The following is a 25,781-nucleotide window of genomic DNA, read 5'->3' as shown; positions in this document are numbered from 1 at the left end:
TTACATTGACGCAACACACCTATACACCGCAGCCGACACACTAACATGTCACAACACACAGTTTCTTAAGCTCTGGTCTAGGTGGTGTAGGTTCTCACTCTCTGAAAGATCATATCTCCTTAAACATATTAAAGTTTTAAGATCATGACATTCAAAGGTGCATTTGGCAACGACTGAGAAGTCAGCCTCCTCAGTGCCAAGGAGTCCGCTTGATCCCTTCTTTGCTTTCTTTCTGATGGTGGGGGAAGCCAATTTTATCTCAGGAGGCATTTAGAATACAATGATATGGTGTACTAATGATTTAATCTATTTTACAGATAATTAGTTTTAAATGTTCACAACTGTTTTAACCATGTTTACAAAAAATAACATTATGGTTTAATTCACTACTTATTTTTATAAATTAATATTTAACTTTTTTAAATTTTTGTAAGCCACATTGAGTACTACAGATATGAATTAATCAAAGTTTAGCTTAGAAATTTCAACAGTCTAGGAACCTCATCACATTGAGGTCTAACTTGTGGGTGATAATGGGGGATTCCTCATGCATTGTGGCGAATCCAGCCTGGGATATGGGGAAGCTATCACCCTGTGCCCCATATTGCCCACATTGCCCCTTACCTCATCCAACAGAGGAAGCACTACCGGTTAGCTTCATTCTTCTCTATGGAATACAGGAAGTCTCCCATATTTCTGTTGGGGCCTCTTGCGATGGTTTCACCTCACTACAGGCACGAAGTCTTGCCAGAAGTAGATCTATATCGTGTGATGGGATCTGGTGGGCTCTGTGTCTGAAGTGAAGTCAAAGTATCATAGAATAAGCAGTTTTGCCTGTGTGATGAGGTCATATATAATGGTGGCTATGCTATTAAATGCACAAAGGAGGCAGCAGAGCAGCTCCAAAACCAGGGGTTCATACTCAAGAAGTGAATCTAAATTTCTCAGCTCCTTAGCATTTTCTTCAGGAATTTCTTTCTTAGTATTTTAAATGAGGAGCCTCAAAGTCAACTCAAATGATTAGAACATGGATGGGAAGATATTTGAGTATGTGTGTGTCAAAAATATGTTTGTTCGGTATCAGGAAAGCTTGACTAGGAGTTTCCTGCATTAATGAGAATGGTCACAATCAGAACTTGCCCTGTTTAAAATTCCTGTGTACTATTTTTTGAAATAATATTTCTGAAATGATATTTCCGTGCAGAATATTCTTTTTCCCATTTAACTTTCTTTGACAACAAAATTAGTGAATAATTACATATTTATATTAGAATTTTCTTTCATCAATTAAATCTGATCTTTCTCAATTAATCAATTAATCAATTAACATTTGGGTTGTGCAATCAGACTACTTCAAATAGGTAGCCCAAACTCCAGGAGTTCTATATATTTACTGAAAGTGTCAAAACAAGACATACTGATGGGGTATCTATAAAAAGAAAATAATATAACAGCATTATGCTGAAGGGAAGTTGAAAGACCATTGAATTATGACAACATTCTTGTAGCACCTTGAAGAGTTAAGAAAAATATATTATGGCCCAACTCTTTATGAACTAGAGAGAGACTACTTCATCAAATGTGCTGAGAGCGGCAAATCTTGGAAAGTTACCTTTAAGATAAATGGGTGTCCATAATCTAGTCATAACTCAGCAGTGGTACAATGACACTCTGGCTCCCAAGTATGGATGGCTTTACCATGTCATTGCATTTATTCTTCTGAATAGTAAATTTCCAAGTTCTGCATTATTGAGACTCTCGAGATAGGAATCTGCTTTGCTTTAACAATGCCAGAACCTTGGAAATGTTTGTTCAGCCTCTTTTTCAAGGCATCATTTTTAGAGGTTTGAAAACTACTATTACGACTCCTACTAAATGTCCTTCCTGTGTACTAAACACACCCAGACACACCAGGCCTTTTTTTCCCACATGAGTGCTGAACCTTTCATCATTGCTGTTGCTTTCTTCAGTAGCAAAAAGAAAAAGGGCATGCAGTTTGATCTAAAACATAACCAGTGTTATTGGCTTCAGCTGTGACTAGGGATGTAAACCTTTACTTTGTTTGTATATGCAAAAAAACAACAACATTTTTCTTCCCATACATGAGATTGTGAGATTGACACTTACTTCTTGGGAGGAGAGCAATGTCCAATCTCGATAAAATAGTGAAGAGTAGAGACATCACACTGGCAACAAATATCTGCATAGTCAAAGCAATGGTATTCCCCATAGTCACATACGGATGTGAGAGCTGGACCATAGGGAAGGCTGAGCGAAGGGAGATATATGCTTTTGAACTGTGGAGCTGGAGGAAAGTTCTGAGAGTGCCTTGGACAGCGAGAAGATCCAACCAGTCCATACTTCAGGAAATAAAGCCCGACTGCTTATTGGAGGGAAGAATAGTAGAGGCCAAGATGAAGTACTTTGGCCACATCATGAGAAGAAAGGAAAGCTTAGAGAAGGCAATTATGCTGGGGGAAATGGAAGGCAAAAGGAAGAGGGGCCGACCAAGGGCAGGATGGATGGAGGGCATACTTAAAGTGACTGGATTGACCTTGAAGGAGCTGGGGGTGGTGACGGCTGACAGGGAGCTCTAGAGTGGGCTGGTTCATGAGGTCACGAAGAGTTGGAAACAACTGAACAAAGGAACAACAAAAATTTTATTTGTCCATTTATATTCTCTTTCCCTCTCTACCTAACTCAACTGAAACTTCAAAAATAGTATCTAACTCTGGTCCAAAAGCATAGAGGCTAACTAAAGTATTTTAAAATATTTCACAAATCCCCTCAAAACAGATACAGGCATGTATCAGAAGATCCAATGTATCACCTGAGGAAATGGGGAGATGGACTGTTTCTCTCTGTGGCACACCATAGCCATGTCAAAGGACTATATACACGTACACACACACATACATACATACATACGGTAGATTCAAGACTTACCGGGTTTTATCAGCATCACAATGCATGGAGAAGGAAAGGTTCAGTTGTTTGTTTGTTTTTCCGCCATCATAATCTCAACAAAAATACATTCCTTCTTTTATACTTCTGTTTGAAAGAACCTTTCAGATGGCACTATTACAATGTAATGATTTCAATTTGACTGTCATGGTAACTTTTTATTGAATCCTGGATTTTGCTATTTAAGGAAAAGTCATTACAATACTCATCCAGAGAGCTTTAGAGCCTCAACAAACTACAAATCCCAGAATCCCATAGGATAAAACCATGGCAATTAAGGTAGAATAATAATACCATAACAGTGTAATGTGAAAGGACCTTTCCTTTTCCCATGGCTAATAATAGTACTAGTAGGGGACCAATTTCTATCTGAGATGGGGCAGAGAAAGGTCAGATTAAGCCTTTAAAAAATTTAAAATCCTGATTGGATTCTGACTGATGACTTTAATGTCACATCTGTTTTGCCCCAGGGATCCGTTACTCAATGCTTCCATAGAAATATTCTTATTTTGCAGTAAATATCCATGAGATCAGGCTATAAATCATGAATGCATAACAGGAAACAAAGAGTGAGTGAGATTGGATGTGGGTCATTTGGCTTTATTGATTATGTGTGTATATTAGGGGAATGATGTGAAATTCATAAGGCTATTTGTATATTAAACTTTTTATTGATGAACTGATAACTCTCACATGGTATTATGACTTCTCACTATAATATATGCTGCACTCTAGTAAGTTCCATTATCAACATTAGTATTAATATCTGTATGTGAAATCATTTCTGCTGCTATAAAACTAGGCAGAGGAAATTAAGAGTGATGTGTTTGCATACTAGGGTAGACCCGACATGGCAATCCTAATAATGAATGGGTTTTCACATCCCAACTTTCTGTGTCTGAAGAGACACATAATTCATGGTGCTTCTTCAATAGATTTCCAGTCCTATTGCAGGCTAGGAATTATCTACTTCAACCCACAAAGTCTCCTGACACATCTATTGTGCCTCAAAGTAAAAGTTCCAGGAGGCAAGTTTTGTTTCATCTCACTGTTTTAAAAAAGTGAAGTTGTTAGAACCCCTTTGCCACAAGTTGCAACACATGATCATTGCGTAGCGGAAATTTATGGGTGTCATGGTTTCCTCCCATGCCTCACCAGACTCAGGACAACACATTTGCTCCTGCTATATAAATATACATAAAAGCAGTACTATGATTCCTAAACAGTACTTGGGTCTAACCACAGCTAAATGGAAGAGACTTGAAAATTAAAATACAAAGGTTTCATTTGGAAATGCAATAATGTCAAAAAATTGTGCTTTCAAGATCTATTGGAAGTCCCCAGTGTCAAGACCTTGCGTCTAATGGCAACCAGACGCAGAGCCTTCACAGCAGTGGCACCATCAGTCTGGAATGCTCTGCCACCTGAAGTTCGTGCCCTGCGGGACTTACCAGCTTTCCGCAGGGCATGTAAGACATACCTGTTCCGACAGGCTTTTAATGTTTGATACTGTTGTTTTTAAATTGTTTTAAATGGCTTTTAAACTTTGTTAGATTTTAGCTATTCTTGTAAGCCGCTCCGAGCCCCAGGGGAGTGGCGGCATATAAGTTTAAATAATAAATAAATAAATAAATAAATAAATAAATAAATAAGAACTTTGTGATGTGTCTTACTTAAGCTGTGTCTGCTTGCTTAGCCCTGTTGCTGAAACCCAGGCTCCCTTGAAGGGAAAAAAGGAAATGGTCCCAGGAAGGGTGCTTCCTTAACCTCATTGCTGAAACCCTGGCTCCCTTGAAGAGGAAAAAGGAAGGGGCCCCAGGAAGGGTACTTCCTAAACCTCATTGCTGAAACCCCAGCTCCCTTGAAGGGGAAAAAGGAAAGAGTCCCAGCAGGCAGGATTTCAATTTGGAGGGGGGGGGGGGTGAGTTTGTTTCGGGGGGGGGGCTGAGTCTGAGTAAAAGAGGGTCTACCCTAGCAAACCTTTTGTATCGTTACCCCAATACCCCCATGCATATGGGATATATTGAGTATAGTGATCAGATCATGATATGAATAAACATAGCAGTTTAAATAATGCACCAATAAGGTCTTTTCACAAACCACCATGAGAATTTCGGGGGGGGGGGGCTGAAGCCCTTCAAGCGCCCCCCCTCCCGGCTACATGCCTGGGTCCCAGGAAGGGTGTTTCCTTAACCTCATTGCTGAAACCCTGGCTCCCTTGAAGAGGAAAAAGGAAAGGGCCCCAGGAAGGGTGCTTCCTTAACCTCATTGCTGAAACCACAGCTCTCTTGAAGGGAGAAAAGGAAGGGGTCTCAAAAGGGGAGCGTCGTAAGTTCTACACTGCTACCAATGGGCCAGACTAGCCATATTTTTCAGCTGCAGACCAAAAATGGCTCTCCGGCTACCTCCTCATTTTTGGAAGGTGCGCAAAAATGGATATGGTGGTCTACCAGAATACGGCCAGCAGAAACAATCAAGGTTCAGCCGAAATGCACAAGCCTAATAGGGACCTATTGTGTCCTTCAGCTACAATTGTTCATTTCATTCCTGAGCTAGCAGCTATAACTTGCAGACCAGCAAATTCCATAAAACAGCACTTTGAGGAGCACTGTTTAAAATACTGTTTCACTACCAACACTAACATTCAAGTTCTAACAGACCAGTTAAAGTCAATTTCAAAGTGCTTTAATTTCAAAATTAGAAAAAGGTAAATTGAAACAAATACAGTGGGTCCTTGTTATCCACAGGGGTTTAGTTCCTAGAGACACAGACACAAAAACCTCATGGATACTCAAGACCCATTAGATGCAATGATGTCATAAATGGTGTCCCCTTTGTACAAATGATAAAATAATTGGGGGGGGGGGTGGGATTAGTTTTTTTTAAAGCTGTAGTTGGTCAAATCTGTTGATTCAGAATCCATGGATATAGAGGGCCAACCGTAGTTCTTGTTTTTACATTTATAATGCAATCCTTTCAAAAGTATGTTTGTGTTCTTAATAATGCTCAACGAAGTTTAGACTTGTAAGTTAGAAGACTGAAAAAGTATCTGGGGAAAGCATGCATACAATTCTAATCAGAAATCTTATTTATTTGTTTAATTAATTAACTAATTAATAGAATACGCTTCAAATCTGTTTTTCTGTAATGCCATATATTTCTTTCTTGGTGGTTTCTGCCTGTAGAATTTTTCTTGTTTGTATTGTCGAAGGCTTTCATGGCCGGAATCACTGGATTGTTGTAGGTTTTCCAGGCTATATGGCCATGTTCTAAAGGCATTTTCTCCTGACGTTTCACCTGCATCTATGGCAAGCATCCTCAGAGGTAGTGAGGTCTGTTTTTCTTGTTTGTTTATGTTATTTCCGAAGAGACATAGAGAGTCCACTGCAGCAGGATGTTTACCCAGTGGTGTCTGGTGACTATCATGTCAGTGGGGCATAGTCAGTGTTATACACAGTTCAAGCTTACTTCCCCAAAATGTTAACAAGTTGTCCCATATCCACTCATTAAACATCATTATCAGGGCAAAAGCCATTCACAAGGCACTGCTTATGTTAGGATCCTTTGAAATGAGAGAGGAGAGTTCGTAGCAAAAATGCTACAAGGTGAAAACATACCATCTTATCTGGGTTCATATGGTATGATATGAGTAACAAAAAGCATTAAGGAAGACCATATATGATCTAGATCATTTTCACTGAGGCCACACCAGTCTTATGCAGTAGTTCTCAACCTGGGGCCCCCAGATGTTTTTGCCCTACAGCTCCCAGAAATCCCAGTCAGTTTACCAGCTGTTAGGATTTCTGGGAGTTGAAGGCCAAAAACATCTGGAGACCCCAGGTTGAGAACCACTGGTCTTATGGTTAGCTTCAAAGGGCCGTTTGTATAAATGTTACTGTGTTGCCCTGGCACTGAAAGCCTCATGGGCCACATATGATGATGTGGCAGGATAGATTTGCCCCATGGGTCTCATGTTTTACATGTGTGATTCAGATTATGTTTCTGTGTGATGTGTCTCTCTCAGTCCAGTGTGGTCCACTAAGGTAGACTATATGCATAAGGAAATGAAAAACTGTTTGCCAGCTTAATTATGCAACGAAACCAATACAACTGCTGATACCCTGCATGGCCAATCCTCTAGTGGGCAATGGTTTACATTTGTTTGGGGTGCATGCTAATGGATTTGATGTGCAAAACTGCACAGATTATACAAGGATAAGTACTGCGTTTTTTGTCAGTTTGATTTTTAAATGGATTGGTGAATTTGGTGGGTGAGTCCACCCAATATATTGATGTGTTTTTGGCAGCACCCTTTATTAAAATATGCTTTATCAGTACCCAAGTGGGCTTGGGTGACTTCCCTAAAAGAATCTCTGCCTTGAAGAAAGGGGAAAGTTAGCCCTTGGTGAAAGAAGCTGACATTTAAGAAAGAATATGTGGTTTCCCAATGCAATGTCAGCATTGGATCACAAGAAGCCATAGCAAAATATCCCCAGGCTCCGAGGCCCAGAAGATACCAATGACACATTAGAGAGGCTTTTTATTCATATCAGCCATAAACAATTTCTCCGCCAGTGATTGACTTTAATAAGAATTACCACTACTGTTGTCTATTAGTAATCCCATTAAAAAGTTATTATCAACAATGACATTCACCTGCCACATGTTGTGGACACTTAGGGACACAAGTAAATTACTGAAATGTATAGAGCTCTACACATTTTAATGAAACTGGTTTAAGGAATATCCCCCCCCTCCACACACACACACACACATACACATCTGCCTGCATTAATGGAAATCGACACATGTCACATCCATTAGCCAATAGAATTGACACTATATGGTGAATTTCCAAGGTGCCTGGTTTTATTAGGTTTGTTGCTTCATTAAAATGCCTCATGATCTGCTGTGTTTCCTAAGTACATTCTCAAGAGTGAAAGGAAATTGAAAATCATGACTATTTTAATGACTATGTAAGGCACATGTGAGAATATGGATTTCCAAATGTCATAGCCACAGATTCTGCAATCCATCAGTGCCAAGGCTAGAAGTACACATTACAGGAAACAAGTCGCTGCCACTAAAATGTTGGCTCATGTTCCCCATGTTCTCTCTTATAGTAACATCAACGTATGTAAACATGAAACTCATAATTTGACCTCAGTGCACTTTCAGTTTTCTGTGCCTCATTGATGGCAGTCAATTCAGTGGAGTTGGGTAAAGAAATTGTAACTTTTTTATTTATGTGACTAAATTTTATTGTACGATGAGGAAAAAAATGTTTGAGGACACTGGTTATGAGGGCAGCCACACTAACATGATATGGTGCCATCTTTGGATAACAAACATTTGCTGTCTCACTTATATGATGAAACACCTCAAAGCTTGCCACAAAACACCTCTACCTTCAGCTGATACTCAGCTGAAAATTATGTCTGGAAGTAACACAAGATCATTTCCTATGCAGAGGGAAGTGAAAGTATGGCCTATCGGAGAAACTACAGGGGTGAAAATTGATCTCCACTCCTTCACCATCCAACTGCCCATCTCTAGCCTAATACTTTTCAATATTCTACAGAGCCCTTCGCATTATTATCATTAAATAATTTTCTATGGGAAAATATGTTGTGCAAAGAAACATAAACACCAGCTATATTAGTCTTTAAGAAAGAAAACATGGAATTCAGCATTTTTGTCCAGAAAGATCCCTAATGACTAGTGCAAGGAGCTGTCAATGAAACTGACTGTTTGTGCTGACATCACAAAGCTGATTAGCAGTGATGTCACAGACAGCCTGGAAGGCAGAGAAACTCCAGTATAGTTCAGGAAAGAGAGCAGGTAGTAGAGTGATCAGACTCTAAAGCAGTGTTTCCCAACCTTTTTTTGACCAGGGACCATTTTGACCAGGGACTACACTCCAACATTAGTACCAGAAGGGTTACGAATCAGTTTTTGGTCAACTTTAGATTTGATTTGGTTATTTGGTGCTGATTCAGAAAATTGCATTGGACAGACCACATCAGCTCTAGTTTCTGATATAGAACATATGCTATCCAGTAGTCACCATGTGCTCGCCCACAGAAAACCATATTTAATAAGCCTAGGTACTATAAGAGGGTTTTGTGAGACCAGTCACTCTCATTGCAATGGTGTAGTAATGGTAAGGCCACAGACCATATTTAGTTCTTGCGGACCACTGGTGGTTCACGGAGCACAGGTTGGGAGCCACTGCTCTAAAGTAAGGAGAAGCCTCTTGCTGGAAAAGAAACTTGACCATAAAGGGGCTAAGAAGAGGAGCTACAGTACAAACTTCTGCATCCACAGCAGCTGTGTTCAAAGGCACATGCACGCGCGAACACGGATACCCCAAACCATGGATAATAGTGAACACTATATTTTTATTATAATTGAACTGGAGGCATACCATAGAATAGGATTGTGGAACCTAGAGAGGTCCACAAACACTTCCAGGGAGAATATTTTACGAGTGTGGATAATAGTGAACGCTATATTTTTATTATAATTGAACTGGAGGCATACCATAGAATAGGATTGTGGAACCTAGAGAGGTCCACAAACACTTCCAGGGAGAATATTTTACGAGTGTGGATAATAGTGAACGCTATATTTTTATTATAATTGAACTGGAGGCATACCATAGAATAGGATTGTGGAACCTAGAGAGGTCCACAAACACTTCCAGGGAGAATATTTTACGAGTGTGGATAATAGTGAACGCTATATTTTTATTATAATTGAACTGGAGGCATACCATAGAATAGGATTGTGGAACCTAGAGAGGCACACAAACACTTCCAGGGTGAATATTTTACTTGATATAAGTGTATATCAAGTCAGTGGATTTGTGTGTGGGAAGAGTGTTAAACTGGGTCCAAAGAAAGGAAACAATTAACGAAGAGAAATAAAGACTTTAAAAAAGGGAAGTATGGTGGAAAGGTTATGAGGCTGGCTCTACTCTGGCCTATTTCCCAGGATCTGATCCCAGATTATCTGCTTTGAACTGGATTATGTGAGTCTCCACTGCCAGATAATCAGGGATAAGCAGACAATCTGGGATCAGATCCTGGTATATAGGGGTGTGAGAAGGAGCCTGAAATGCTAAATGTGGTAATCAGCTCCAATGGCAACCTCAAGCTCATAATACTTTTGCTGTAGCTCTTTCCCTGATTGTTTTTCATGCAGTTCAGTTGTTGGTGATGACCTTAGAAAGTAAGCCAGTATTATCTTCGTATTGGAGAGGGAGATGGGGCTTCCCAAGATTAGTGACTCCTGAATAACATCCGTACTGGTGGACAATGTCCTTGTAAGAGATAAGTGATTGCCAACATTCTCATGTGATGTGCAGCTGCAGGGAGTATTGTGCTGTAAGGTCTACTTTGCTTTTGTAGGGATCAACAACAAAATCCAGCTGCATGCCTGTTGTCCGGTTGATGGGAATATGCACATCAGAGGGTCCCCACCATCCTCTGTGAGGTCCTGGGAACTGTGGGAATGAACTGTGGTGAAATCAGCAGCATGTCAGAATGGGAAAGGTTCCCTGAGGTAGAATAAGGACATGTTTGACTGAACATTTAAAAGGGTTTTTCACAGTTTCAAGAGCAAAGGTTCCTTTTATTCTTTCTTTCTTTTTTTGCCCCATAAATGAAGGGCTCACTTTCCTCACCCACACCAAGTCCTATTTGAAAATTATATGCAGCGAGTGGGCACAAACCGTAACACATAACGAAATATCAGCAACATCTCCAACAGTCTCACCCCCCTCTCTCTCCCACCTCATCTGCCCACACACAACACCCACACATCTTACATCACAAGCAGACAGTGTTGGTTTTGTTCCTCTGTGTAATTTCCCCTTTTCTCTGTAATGTACAGCAAAGGGAAAGCAAAGTACCGAGCATTTAGTATCAGCATAAAGCAAACTGTGATGCATTTGCCATGCTCAGCGGTGCAGCTTATGACTAGATAGCATTCAAAGTGACAACATGGGAGCCGCAATGCTCTAGCCTGATGTGATGCTAGTCCCCAAGTTTGTCTGTTTTGCGTATCAAAGCCTGTGGAAACATGAACTAGAACAGCAATCCCATGTGTTTTCTCTTAGTTTCAAAATGCTATACACTGTACAATGCAGGTCTGTACTCTTTCTGAATTTTCAAGGGAGGAGAACTGGAAAACCAACTACCAAACCTGTGCACTGTAGTCCAAAATGTACCTTTTTCAACTCTAGAGAGGAGTGGAGATCTTCTCACATACAGGAGGTGAAACATGGGCTTTTTATTTGGCCCCAGTGCTTAATTTGTAATAAATCTCTATGCCCTAGAACCCTAGATTAGGTTACATGGATCTCAGAAGTAAAAAAAAAAGTTTTTGTGCATGTTTAGAGGTAATCATAATTTTCAACCACTTGACCCTAAAACTTTAAACAGTTTTGGGGGGCTGTGCTGTGGCATCAGTTCATTTTTTTCTGAGAAACAAAAACCAAAAAGACATGAAAAAAAGACATTTTCTAGATTCCTTTCTCGGCCCCTGTCTACACATTTTTGCTGCTTGTTCAATATGACTCTATATATTCAACATCTGGTGGACATTGTCCACAGAGGAGCAATGAAGGATCTAGATATTTCTAGTGATAACACATTAAACAAATGTGTGAATAATCAAATATATAAAAGCAATTGTGGAGATTCAGCTATAGATCAAACCAAAAACAGGAAAACAGGAACAGCACAAGAGATTTTGCTTCCAGGAGGAGCAGCAAAGGACTCCCTGGGTTCAGGTAGATAGCACTTCAAGAAAGTTACGTTATTCTGAGACACAAAACCCCACAAGCACCATTATCAGTGTGTGTGAGAGAGAGAAGCAATAAAATTACATTAAATTACCAGTGGTTCCCAACTTTTTTTTGACTAGGGAACACTTGACCAGGGACCACTTTGACCAGGGACCACTCTCCAACATTAGTACCAAATGGGTTACGAATTAGTTTTTCTCAACTTTAGATTCAGTTTGGTTATTTGGGGGGCTGATTCAGAAGACTGCATTGGATAGACCACATCAGCTCTAGTTCTGATACAGAACATGTGCCATCCAGTAGTCACCATCTGTTCGCCCACAGAAAACCATATTTTACAAGCCTTGTAAAGCCATGGATGATGGGACTTGAAGTAACTTCACTCACTTCCCAAGACCGCTACAATCCTTATCCAATGACTGATCAAGACCAAAGTTGGCACACAGAGCCCCCATGACCTTCTCTACATCCTGGTGCAGATTTGAGGAGGATGGACCATGGATAATGGGACTTGAAGTATCTTCACGCACTTCCTGAGACCGCTGCGACCCTCATCCAATGACTGATCAAGACCAAACTTGGCACATAGAGTCCTCATGACACACCCTACAACCTGGTGCAATTTGGAGAAGCATGGACCATGGATGATGGGACTTGAAGTAACTTCACTCACTTACTGAAACCACTCCGACCCTTATCCAATGATAAGAGGGTTTGCCTGCCAACCCACCGAATGAAGACACAACACAACAGTTATGGGTTTTAAAACTGGGCAACTTTATTAATCGTTACCTAATAATTCAATAACTGAATATCATAATCAGACTAGCATGAACATGTATTGTCTAAAGCCGAGGTAGTGTCCCTTCCCGGCCTACCCCTCGGCTAAAATAGGGCGAAGCACCCGGTTCCCGTGTGACATAAACCAGGGTAACCTTTTAGCGAATGTTGGAGGAATCTTCCTCAAGGATGTTGAGGTAAGACCCTCCCCATTTGAAAGCCATTTATCCAGTAGTCACCTTGTTTATAGTAACAACCGGTGATGTTTTAAGTTAATGGCTTTTTCCCAAAAGGGGATGCTTCGGGTGAACACCAAATGTATTTCTTTCTAGCTGTTTTTCCGCTAAACCTATTTATAACCACCGAAAACCCAATCTGCCCTCTAGTAACAGTATAGGGTAGGCGAAAAAACCCTCCTAGAACATAGAAGGGGAAAAAATTCCTACCCGGCCCCTCTAAGGCAACCAACTATTATACTGTTAATGGGCGGGTGCGGTGGGTCGCCGTCAGGCAAGAGACTGAGCTGGAGGGAGGCTATCACCCTCCAGGCTCCGCCCCCAAAGTAGTTCCGGCTGGAACTACTTTGGGTTGGTTTTCTTCCTCGTTGGGAGGAGGCAAAGCTTTTTCCCCTTTTAAAGCTTCGCTTTATGGGGAAACAGGATTGCCTGCCAACCCACCGAATGAAGACACAACACAACAGTTATGGGTTTTAAAACTGGGCAACTTTATTAATCGTTACCTAATAATTCAATAACTGAATATCATAATCAGACTAGCATGAACATGTATTGTCTAAAGCCGAGGTAGTGTCCCTTCCCGGCCTACCCCTCGGCTAAAATAGGGCGAAGCACCCGGTTCCCGTGTGACATAAACCAGGGTAACCTTTTAGCGAATGTTGGAGGAATCTTCCTCAAGGATGTTGAGGTAAGACCCTCCCCATTTGAAAGCCATTTATCCAGTAGTCACCTTGTTTATAGTAACAACCGGTGATGTTTTAAGTTAATGGCTTTTTCCCAAAAGGGGATGCTTCGGGTGAACACCAAATGTATTTCTTTCTAGCTGTTTTTCCGCCACAGGATGAGGGCAAGTGTCTACTTAGCTCCATCCCCCCACCCTTAAAAACAGCTCTTAACCCACTGCTAGCCTAATCTGTAACAAAGCTGCCCAGGTATGTATGCGTGATCAAAAATTTGACATCTTATTGTCTGCATTGACAGTTGTTAAATGTGTTGACCTTGATTTGTATGATGACTGTGATAACACAACCTTGTATTGTATTTGGCATGACAGCGTGCATGATGATGTTAGTGAGTCACAGGCTGGGGGTTACCCCAGTTCTGTCCAAAACAAAGTTTTCCACAATCATAACAAGGAGAACTTCATCTCCCATCAATCAGGGATCGATAGTCCCAACAAAACCACCTCCGCCTCTCTTGCTGGTATCAAAGGCAGCAGGTCTCCAGTGGTGGCCATAATAGCAATTGTCGGAGCTACGACTCCATCTCTCTGACCCCACGGTTCGGCAGTTCAGTCATCCATATATCGCCAAACTGAGGCTGCAAGATTCAAACAGAGATCAAAACAAAGGGGCCAGGGGGCGTAGTACCCCTCTGTCCCCCAAAACTGGTCTTATATCCCAGGCTGAGCCTGCAACATACCTGTCTCACAGGTCAACTGCCACCATGACCCCCTTGGGTCCGCTCATCATCTGTGATGCATATTCATATCCTTCTCATGATATGAATGTCTAGCACACTGTGTCCAATGACATCTCCAGTTTAATGAGTGCGGCCTGCACTCTACGTAGCTTTAACTGAGCAACATCACCATCTCTGGATTCTTTCCAGGTTTACATAAGTATGGCAATCTAAACTGTTGAATGTCACTCCGCTTTGTCATAAAGACTTGTAGAGTCCCCTCAATGACTAGTGTCCATTATATTTCTGGGATGCTTTTGTGCCGAAAGTTATGGCAGCTATCTAGAGGCTGTATTGATCTAATGATAAATGTGTAATTCTCTATCACATTTTGTTGGTATCAATATCCAATCTATTATCGAGATAGAAAAGTAAAAATTATTTATACTGGACTTGAAGAGACGTGAACGCTTATGTATTGTATCAAGAGAAAATTTCTATAACTAGTGTGAGCCGAATATCTTATTTTTAAATATTGTCATATCTCTTGATTTAATTTATGGTAATTGGTATTGTAAGTGTTATTATTTATTTTGCATATATTTAAATTATGTCTTGATTGTGATAAGCATTGTTGAAATCTAAGTTGCGGTATCTCTGTAAATGGGAAACCCTATGAGCTTTTGTCCGCCTCCAAGTGTGTATGATTTAACAGTGAAGCCGTATCGATGAACATTAGCCCCTGTTAGCTTTATTGTGTTTAATTATTATTGATTGATAACTGAAATAGCGGTTTTGTTTGAGGCTCCTAGGATTGACTAATAATGTTGTGAGCCTTGCGTTTGCAGCAAGTTTAATAACTAACTCAAACTAACAAAAGAGGCTCTTTACAATAGTAGCTGGTATTGTATAACCCCTGAGGCTGGAATTTGAGCTCTCCTCTTAAGGTCCGGCAACCATTATTCCCTACGGGAGCAGTATTAAGGGGGATGGCCTCTGATGTGAAAGCTGGGTAAGCCATAGGTACAACTATGAATTAGCAAATTCCGGCTGACCCATTTAAATTAAAACCGATGTCTTATGAGACCAAGAACGCACATTCTAACAATCAATAACGCCTGTGAATTATCTGTAACCTGTTGCCATTATGAATATGAGTCCCTACGAACTCCTTTTTTGGCGTTTAGTGATGGCTAGTGTCACCAGCCTATAGTCACCAGCCGAATGTAGTCTTAGTATGGCTCTTAAAATAATCTAGGTAGTAGTCATAACTTGTCTGATGATGGTGGTCTGGCCTTGTGTCTATCAGGGAGGCCCAAAGCCCATCCAACAGTTGCATGGCCCTGATGGTGTTTGACAAATAGTAAATTTATTTGGTTGTTTGGTTAGTTGGTATCATGTTTGCTAAGCACACTCCTCGGATGCAACAAGTCTGATTTGTGATCTCCAGGAGCCATGCGTAGCGGTTCATGGGCTGCCGCTGAAGCGCCCGTGCGCTTAATTCTAAACCAAGTTTGAAGTTATACCAGCTATCTATCTCTGATTAATAAATGGCAGGCCCCATTTTAATCGGATCACAGAATATTATAAGTTAAGGTGCTGTAACCTGGGCTCACTCTGATTAGAACGTGAATTGGTGAAAATGAACTGTGACTTTTATGAATCATGTACTGAATTGACCACGGTGCAGGGGGGGGGGGGGGGTGTTGACCAACTATAGAACAAAAACAACGTTAACAGCTTGGTGTTAACATCAATGGACAGTTTTGACCCCTCATAGGGAGTGGAACCCAGTCTCAGATAAGTAAGCTGATTGGCCTCCTAATATGAGTTGAATGTCCATGTGGCATCTACAGCGCCAGACTTGGCCAACTCAGGTGATCCGACTCCCTGTCCATGTAACAGACATCATCATGACTCTCCCCTGGGAGGGCCATTGCAAGTCTCCGTAGCTGTCCCTCCACCAAAAAACCCCAGCGCAGTGCGGGATCTCAGCTGGCTTCTGACGAAAAAGGTCGCCATATCTGAGCCACGCATCTCCAGGGAAACTGAAGTATGCTTCATGCACTGTCAAGATATTTGAACAAAGCATGGGCCTGAGCCAGGTCATGTTGTATTATCACTCCCGCATAAACCATAGAGTAATTAAACCAATTGGCCCAGCTCCAGCCTATTCATGGGGTGGTGGTACTGTTTATGTTACTGGTCTACCCGTGACCCATTGGGACACCTAAAATATAGGGTGCCTAAATCCAATATTCATTATTCAAAAAATAGCAACCACTGATTGTTGTGGTAAATGGGATCCCAAAGATGTAGGGTGCAGTCTCCCCTGTAAGACATTGAAGATGTGGCTAATAACCACTATCTGGTCAGTGTGATCCTTATTGGATGTTACATTGTTTGCTGTGGCAAACGTCTGATCAATACAATTAAGGGCCACTGGGGAAATATCTTCAGTGTGCCGCTATGTCATATGTGTAGGATCCCTCTTTTGCTTTATGTGATGTTATGTCGTCTCTGGACATGTGGAGACCACTCCCCATTACCTAGTGGCTGGCCAGCTCATCCGGGCATCGCCTGAATCCGACATCTGCTGGCACCTGCTATTGATGACGCATGTCTTGTAGGTACGGACAGTATCACTGAAGGCTCCGACTACAGCCGCTGTAGTCCGGGGGATGTGATGGGTCAAGGTTTTGGTTAGACTCCCAATCAACATCCAGCCCTAAGGTAAAGAGACAAGAAAAGAAGTGGTTCAAGTAAAGGAGCCTCATTGTTATATGGTGGTAACTGAATGTATGCTCAGGTGGTAAACCGTCCGTCAACTTTTCGACCGCCTTTATGCGGGCTAGCAAAGTGTTGATACTTCCTTAGATGTTGTGACGTCAGGCACCGAATCTGCGAGGGACTGACTGCGTTTTGCTGACCTTTTATTAGCTGGACCCTTGTCATTTTGTCCCCTCATATTGTTTCGGGTAACGTCCTGTAACCATAACTCAGTGTGAATATTAAAATAATTCATAAAGTATCCGAGGCCCAGGAATCATTTTAAGGGGAATGTGGAATCCCTCACTTTATCCTTCCGTTTATATATACATATATACATATATATACATCTGTATAACAGGAGCGCCTTGAGAAACTCCAAATAACTTCTGGTGTGAGAGAATTGGCCATCTGCTAGGACGTTGTCCAGAGAATGTCCTGATGGGTTAACGTTTTATAATCCTTGTGGGAGGCTTTCCTTGTGTCTTTAAATGAGGAGCTGTAGCTAATAGAAGGAGCTCATCCATCTGAACATACGGAAGAACTTCCTGACTGTGAGAGCCGCTCAGCAGCGTAACTCTCTGCCGCGGAGTGTGGTGGAGGCTCCTTCTTTGGAAGCTTTTAAACAGAGGCTGGATGGCTATCTGCCAGGGGTGATTTGAATGCAATATTCCTGCTTCTTGGCGGAATGGGGTTGGACTGGATGGCCTATGGGGTCTCCTCCAACTTTTTGATTCTATGATTCTATGATCTGCCTCATTTTGGCTTCGAACCTGCGACCTGTTGTTCTTCAGTCCATCTGGGGGGCACCTGTTTGGTCCGACCAGCTCTATCCTATGTCGTATATAGGTAACATTATTTGTCGTATAACCCTCTCATTGCTGTACTAAACACTTTTGTCCTGGTCTAGGAAGAAGTTAACGTAATATTAAAGAACTTCAGCTATGAAGGTTATTATGGAAAGAAAAACTTTTTGTTTTCCAAAGCTGGCCTAATGACCTATGGAGCCTTTCAAACTCTATATTTGTGTAGATCCTATTATATAAAGTAGCCTACTTTCTATCTGCCTGATATCAATGTATTGGGCCGTAGGTCGACAGCAGGCTATACACAATGGCTGGAAGCTCTATCCAGCCCTGGGCTGGCTTAAACTCCTGACCATTGATCTCCAGCTAACTTAGTGCCGCTGACCTTCATATAGCTGAGCCACCGTCCCGGATAAGTGAATGGTTATAACCGTTTCTTATCAATATTTGTATGCACACATATATACATATATAAACACATAAATATATATACATATATATACATAGACACCCACACACACACACACACAAAACAGCCACACACACAGCGACGTAAATGAATGAACACACATGTGTATAGATTGTGATAACCAATAGCATTATCGTAAGGGGTGACTTATACATTAATTCCTTATTAATGTTGTTGTTGTTGTTGTTATTGCTGATATTATTATTGTAATCCTGCCTGGGCTTAACAAATGACTCTGAGACCGCGAAAGCTGTTATCCAGGCAGTATGATCTGAGCTAGCATCTGCTGGTAGGTAGTTAACTAGCGAACTAGCACTAATTTGTTTAAGTGTCCAAGATGGCTGCCGGTTTATAGAACGACCCGACTATCAGCAGCTCACAAAATGGCCGCTGGCCACGAGGCCAATTTAAAATGGCCGCCGGCCATGAGGCAGGCCCTCTTTTAGTCTCAAGCAATTTCTATTATATACCTAAAGACCTACATGTATATATATAAACCCACAGACCCTCATAAGCCAATGTACATTGAAGGCCAATTAGGCCCAGAGAAACCAATGGGCGTCCCAAACCTCGTTGCTTGGAGGCAGTGGGAGTATCCAATAGGTCAAAATAAACCTAAGCATGAATTAAACTTGATGTCCTATGCATCAATGCAGCCGAATATCAATTTGGGCTTGGGGGGTTATTGGCTGTTAAGTCTAGGTGTAGTAACTAGTGGTCTAATATTGTAAGCCAGATAAGGGTAGAAGCCCATCCTGCCGTAAATGTCCAAGGAGCTAATTAGCTCCGTAAGGCCCCCAACAAAGCGTGTGCGATCCATGCCGCCATTAGGCACTGCCGGGCAGCATCCAATAACAAAATGACCAGCCCGGCCTCCCTTGGTCGCACGCGTCAAGAAAGAGGGGAGGGGAGAACATCCCCGCTTGAAAATGCGGCCTGCAAGGGAGAAGGCAAAACGGTTCTATGGCGGGGATGCTGACGACTCTCACATGAGCGGCGCCGAAAAAACCGCGCCTGTGCGCAGCATGCGGCACCAAAAACATGGGCCCCCAGGGGCAGGAGGCCAAAGGCCTACTTGCCCCTGCAAGACCCTTGGCTACTTGCGTGTCAATCTGATCTCCCCGTCCGTCTGCCTGGCAACTGGATCAGCTCCGTGTGAGCATGGGGCAAGAGCCAAAAGCCTCGCCGCCCCCGCAGGCCTTCTTTAGAGGCCTGTTCTTCACGTCCGCTGTCCTCGCCGTCAGGCAAGAGACTGAGCTGGAGGGAGGCTATCACCCTCCAGGCTCCGCCCCCAAAGTAGTTCCGGCTGGAACTACTTTGGGTTGGTTTTCTTCCTCGTTGGGAGGAGGCAAAGCTTTTTCCCCTTTTAAAGCTTCGCTTTATGGGGAAACAGGATTCACGAGACCAGTCACTCTTGTTGCAACTGTGTAGTAATGGTGAGGCAGCAGACCATATTTTAGTTCTTGCAGACAACTGGTGGTCCACAGACAACAGGTTGGGAACTAATGAATTAAACTAATGAATTGTTTTCTCCTCTTTCATGACATCCCAAATCAGTTGCCTGACATGGATGCTTCTCTCAGTCTCATGGTAGATCTAGCAATACTCGTTTGTTTTTTCATGAGTTACCAACTGTCACAATTGCAAGGGCTTTTTCGTATGTATATTTCAAGCATGTTTGCAAAGCTTACTGTTTTTAGAAACTGGGGCGCTTTCTACTTTTTTCCTTATTTGAAGAAGGATACTACATTTTTAAGTAGTGGTTCACACAACAAAGTCAACTGATGAAGAGTCCAACACATATTTCTAATATAGAAAGATACCATGTCAAAGAACAGAATGTATTCTCTACAGATGACTGACATACATGAGCAGAATATCACAGAAATGTTTTCACTGAGCTTTGATGACATCTCACACATCTTATATTTCAGCAGAATCAATTCACACATTCAGGCACAAGTCATGAAATTCAGGTACATGATATATTCACTATCTAATCTATATCTTCTTCATGATATGGTATGTCTCAAAGAGAGAAATCTCATAAATTCCTTGTATTTTAATTCTTGTTTAAGAAATTGGTGTGGCTTGTTCTTAGGATTTTCAAATCAACCCTACATGAAAGAAATTACTTTTTCAGAGTATATTTTTTTTCAGAGAATCTCTTCTTTCCCTTTTGGAATGACAATAACTGAGCACCAAGGCTAGATAAAATTTAGGTGCTAAAACTACTCCTAAAAATACTGCTTTGTTTAACCATTTGACTTAATACAACAGTCCTTTTGAATGCTTCAGTTTATCTTACTATTGTGTAACCATTTTGACCTGAATAATAAACAGGCTTATAATAAACAGGCTTTTGCTAAAAAAAAAATTGATCTTCCTCTCTTCTGTATTTGTAAAGATAATTCTAATTTCAGTGACAAGGAAATACATTAATGAAAGATTTGGCAGGCAATATTTTAAGACTCTAGAGAGAAAGGAGAAAAAGAAATACTTTAACTAAGTGAGGGATCCTTTTCTACCAGTCTTGTTTTCATTTTATGGCTCTTTGGCAGAGATCTATGAACTTTTCTTGTAACAGGCCACTGTAAAAATCAAAGTAAAAAATCTCTTGTTGTGTGACCTCAAGTCAATTCTGACTTATGATGTCTGTGAGGCCAACTTATCACAGGATATTCTTGTCAAGATTTGTTCAGAGAGGAGTTGCCTTTGCCTTCCCCTGAGCTCAGAGCATGTCTTCCCAAGGGCACCCAGTGGATATCAATGACTGAACAAGGATTTGAACCCTGGTGCTTATACAACTACATCTCTTCTTCACTGGCTATTGATTTAGTAATTTTTAAAATTAAATTATCCATGTCATACTTTGGGGCATTGAAAAAGCAGGCCTCATACATGAAACAGAATTGATCCATATTTGACTTGAAGCTGCCGTGTTTGAACTCTAAAGGACCATTCCCACATGCTGGTCATCAAGTGATGAATATCCATTCAGGATTCAGCCATAAATGACTAAGTCAGGTTCACAGCTCAGATCCACTACATTTTCTGTTTCATCTCAATGGGGGATGTGAGTTTAAAATACACACACTTTCAATACTCTTTTTAAAACTTCTATTCGCTCTGTTTTTGCTGAATATCAATGGTGTTAAGATAGCCAAAGAATGCATTCATTGATTACTCAGGTTATTTGAAAATGGGGCTCTAAAAACTGATCACACTCCTTTTTCTAAACCTGTTATGATTGACAGTTTGGAAAGCCACATAAAGCAGGCCTAACACTTTCCACTGTGGCCAAATATTTATCACAAATTAGAGTCACAGCAAACAAATTGGGGAAATAAATATTGTATAAATTAATGTTTCCTTAAAATGACTGACAGCATAGAAGTGGGTGCTAGAAACAATATCATACGAAAGCTGACTGGCACAACCTGGGGATCACAACCAGACACAGTGAAGACATCTGCCCTTGGGCTATGCTACTCTGCTGCTGAGTACTCATGCCCATTATGGAACACATCTCACCACACTAAAACAGTGGATGTGGCTCTTAATGAGACATGCCGCATTATCACAGGGTGTCTGCACTCCAAGTGGCCAGATACTGGTCAAAGGACATTTAATCAACTACCAAGTTTGCAAAATTTGTGTTTTTTTATCTGTCTGTTTGTTTTGTTCTGTTAGAAATGTAATACAATGGTCTGGTTGCTGATGACACGATAAATATAAGCATAGAAGTGAAGAAAGTGTCTTTAATCACTGTTACAAGCACAAACTAGAAAAGGATTAATCCTGTTTTTGTGAAAGTGGCCGAGAGGACAATTAATACAGCTGTATAGATCTACTTGGAAGTTAAGAGTTGGGCTTTTTTAATTCATTGGACCTTACACCCAGGAAAGTACTCATAGGATTGTAGCCTTGTTGTGCAATCCCATACTCAGAAATAAGTTCTATTGAATTAAATGTGATTCACCATTAAATAACCAATGGTGTTCCATTTCAAAATTCTTCTAAAACTTCAATATCATTCTCCCAATGGCTTTCATTGGCTAAAAGTAACCTGGGACAGTTTACATCAAGGGAACAATGCTGAGGGAAATTCCCTTCCACCTCCTTCACTCATGTAGTCTCTAAAACATTTGGAACAGAAGCTCTCTGAAGCTTTAGGTGCTCTTACTGCCTATTACAGGGAAAACCAGCTGATTCCTAATCCATCTAAAATGCAGACATTTGCTTTTCATCTTAAGAACAAACAAGCATCCCGAGCTCTGAAGATTACCTGGGAAGGAATCCCACTGGAGCATTTCAGCACACCAAAATACATGGGAGTTACTCTGGACTGTGCTCTGACTTATAAGAAGCACTGCTTGAATATCAAGCAAAATGTGAGTGCTAGAAATAATATCATACAAAAGCTGACTGGCACAACCTGGAGATCACAACCAGATACAGTGAAGACATCTGCCCTTGCGCTTTGCTACTCTGCTGCTGAATACACATGCCCAGTGTAGAATACATCTCACGATGCTAAAACACTTTAAAACAAAATATAGCTTCCTAAGATCTACAGAGATACTTGCAGGAACACCTCGGCAAGCGAGAATCCAAAAGCAGCAGGTTAAAACTTGGAACCTCGATCAGTGGCTGATATCAGATGAGAAAGTCACCTCCTGGGCACACAGAAGAATGGGCAACTTGGAAGGCGCTGAACAGACTCTAGAACCATGATGCATAGCTAACCTTAAGAAATGGGACTACAAAGTGGAGTCCACGACATACAAGTGTGGAGGGAGCAAATCACAGATCACGTACTACAATGCTGTCAGAGTCCTGCCACATGGACAGTGGAGGACCTTCTTACAGCCACACCAGAGGCACTCAAAGTGGCCAGCTTCTGGTCAAAGGAAATTTAGTATAATGCCGAGTTTTTAACTTTGTTTGTGGTTTTTCTAGACATTATAGCTGTATTCTCAATTTGCTTCTGACATGATAAATAAATAAATAAAATACTACCTGAAAGCTGCCATTTGTTCTGGAGTAGAAAAAATATACTTTGAATGGTGCTAATTTCCCCCAGCTTCACTGCCACATTGTTATTAGCTTCAGGGGAACAAATTATGATGACAAAAAGTGTTGTGGTGACATTTTTTCAATCCAAATTGGGAAATGTATGAGCTCTTTTACCAGACATTAGCACAATTATTTTTGAACTATATCTTCCTGAACCCACCTGATGGTGTGGTCACTTGAAATTTTAGGAATTGCTAGTTAGAAATACTAGGAACCTAACTTTTCCAAGCTCCCTTTCTGAACATTAAAGAAAATCACATCTGATCCTCCATAGTAATCCAGTACTGTTATTTCCACAGGAAATGAGGAGGATTGAAAGAGAATGGCTTGCTAAATGCCATCAAATATTGGCAAAGACAAGGTTTGAACTGCCAACTTGTACGTGACAAGAGAAGAAATCCTATAATTGTGGCTATGCTTTGGCCTGCTTTATTCTACTTTTTCTTCTCAGCAATGCTTATCAAGGAAATGTAACTTACTGCTCAAGTCTACTTCCTGATAATGCTAGACTTCCTGATAATGCTTGACATTCAGTTGGGATTAGAGACTAAGTGAGTGGAGAAGGAGCTTTCATGCCAATGTAACAGGGATCTGGTTGTAGTCCAGAGTTTAAAAGATCTACTAAAGGTACTGGAGCTAAAATAAGTTCAGGACCTTGGATAGCTCCTTTAAAGTTCAAAATAAAACCCACTCTAAATTCACTAACCCAATGACCTGAAAGCCACTAACAATCATTGCCTTTAGAGACAGGAAAAGAAGAAAAGTATTTGGCAACTTTTCCCAAGGACAATATTTCAGGTACGTTTGGCACCTAAGGGAAAAAAAGTCTAAGACAACCTGTATGGCTTTGTATATCTTCATAATAATGCATAAGGGAAGAAATTTAAACAACTAGCTCTTCTCATCCCTGCTGTGACTTCCCTTTATAGAATTAATCCATGCTTCATGTGCTCTTCCTCTTTTTCTACCATTTTTCATATTTTCCAGGAAATATTGTCATTTCTAGTGAGGCATGCCATTTCACGATCTGTCCAAAGTTCAACAATGCAGTCACTTTGGCTTCTAGAGACAGCTCAGATTTTATTTGCTCCAGGACCTATTCGTTTGTTTTTTTGGCAGTCCATGGTATCTACAGAACTCTCATCCAGGACTGCATTCCAAATGAATTGCTTTTTTTTTCCTCTGGTCATCGCTCACCATCTACTTTTCACAGCCATACATTGTAATTGGAAATGCATGGATAGTTCTGATTTTGGTGTCCAGGAATATATTCTTAAACACTTTACAAAAGCACCGCATAACCACCAAATGAAGGAATATTATGCCTGCATTTAGAATGCAATGAAGAAGAAAAAACCAACAGGTACCAAGTGGACTGTTTCACTGAAAACAGTGTATGTGGACAGTGAATTGTAATTTCTTCTTCATCTTATTTATTTACTGATTACCTACAAAATAAGTTTATTTGTGGCATACAAATGCCATTCTTGGAAAAGAATTTTCTATTTTGTTCTCCTATATAAATGTATAGTTGCACTGGATCTTAAGCACTGGATCTTATGTAGAGGGGAAGCACCTTCCCCTCGAGATAAGGTAGTAGGCATGAAAATTGCCCTGAACAGAATAGAATAGAATAACTTCATTGTCATCATACATTGTACAATGAAATTGAATGGTTTCCCCAGTACACACCACAAAACAACAAACCCATCCCTCAACACACCCACCACCACACAGCGCCCAATGCCACATCAATGCAAAACTATAGAGTTCAACATACCCACAGCGTTACAGTAAAAGCTGACTCTCAATCTGTTTGTCCTTGCATTTGACACCCTGTACCATCTGCCAGATGGCAATAATTTTTTTAAAAAAGAATATGCTGGGTGAGATGGATCCTCAAGAATGCTCTGAACTTTCTTAAGGCTGTGAGACCTATCAAGTTCTTCAAAAGAGGGGAGAAGGCAGCCAATGTTTTTTTGTGCAGAAGTGATGACCCATTGGAGCACCTTCCTTTCTGCCATTGTGCAGTTACCAAACCATGTGCAGATGAAGTAGGTTAGGACACTCTCTATAGCACTGCAATAGAAAGTCACCAGCAGTTTTTCATTCAGTTGTTGCTTCCCTAGAAATTTCAGCTAGTACAGTCTCTGGTACTCTTAACCAATGTGTCTCCCCTTATGAACCACTGAGGACTTTAAGATCATCTGGGGAGGCCCTGCTCTCGGTCCCGCCTTTGTCACAAGCACATTTGGTGGAGAGAAGAGATAGGGCCTTCTCAGTGGTGGCCCCTTGGCTATGGAATGCCCTCCCTAAGGAGATCAGATCTGCTCCCTCCCTCTTGACGTTTCGGAGGCAAGTTAAAACGTGGCTATTTGAGCAAGTGTTTACAAATACAGAGTAGCTAATATAGGAAATTGAATGACCTGATAATGAAATTGGACAATGCTTGAGAATAATGAGGT

General features: G+C 41.1%; 1 protein-coding gene across 2 annotated transcripts in view; it reads left to right on the top strand.

Annotated features, from left to right (window-relative positions):
* RASGEF1A (RasGEF domain family member 1A) overlaps positions 1-25,781 on the top strand; it is a 376,938-nt gene that overhangs the window by 229,452 nt on the left and 121,705 nt on the right. The gene's annotated exons all lie outside the window — the stretch shown is intronic.

Source organism: Anolis sagrei, chromosome 3 (genome assembly GCF_037176765.1).
Source record: "Anolis sagrei isolate rAnoSag1 chromosome 3, rAnoSag1.mat, whole genome shotgun sequence".
NCBI classification, from domain to species: domain Eukaryota; kingdom Metazoa; phylum Chordata; class Lepidosauria; order Squamata; family Dactyloidae; genus Anolis; species Anolis sagrei.
This window is presented reverse-complemented; position numbering and strand designations above follow the sequence as displayed.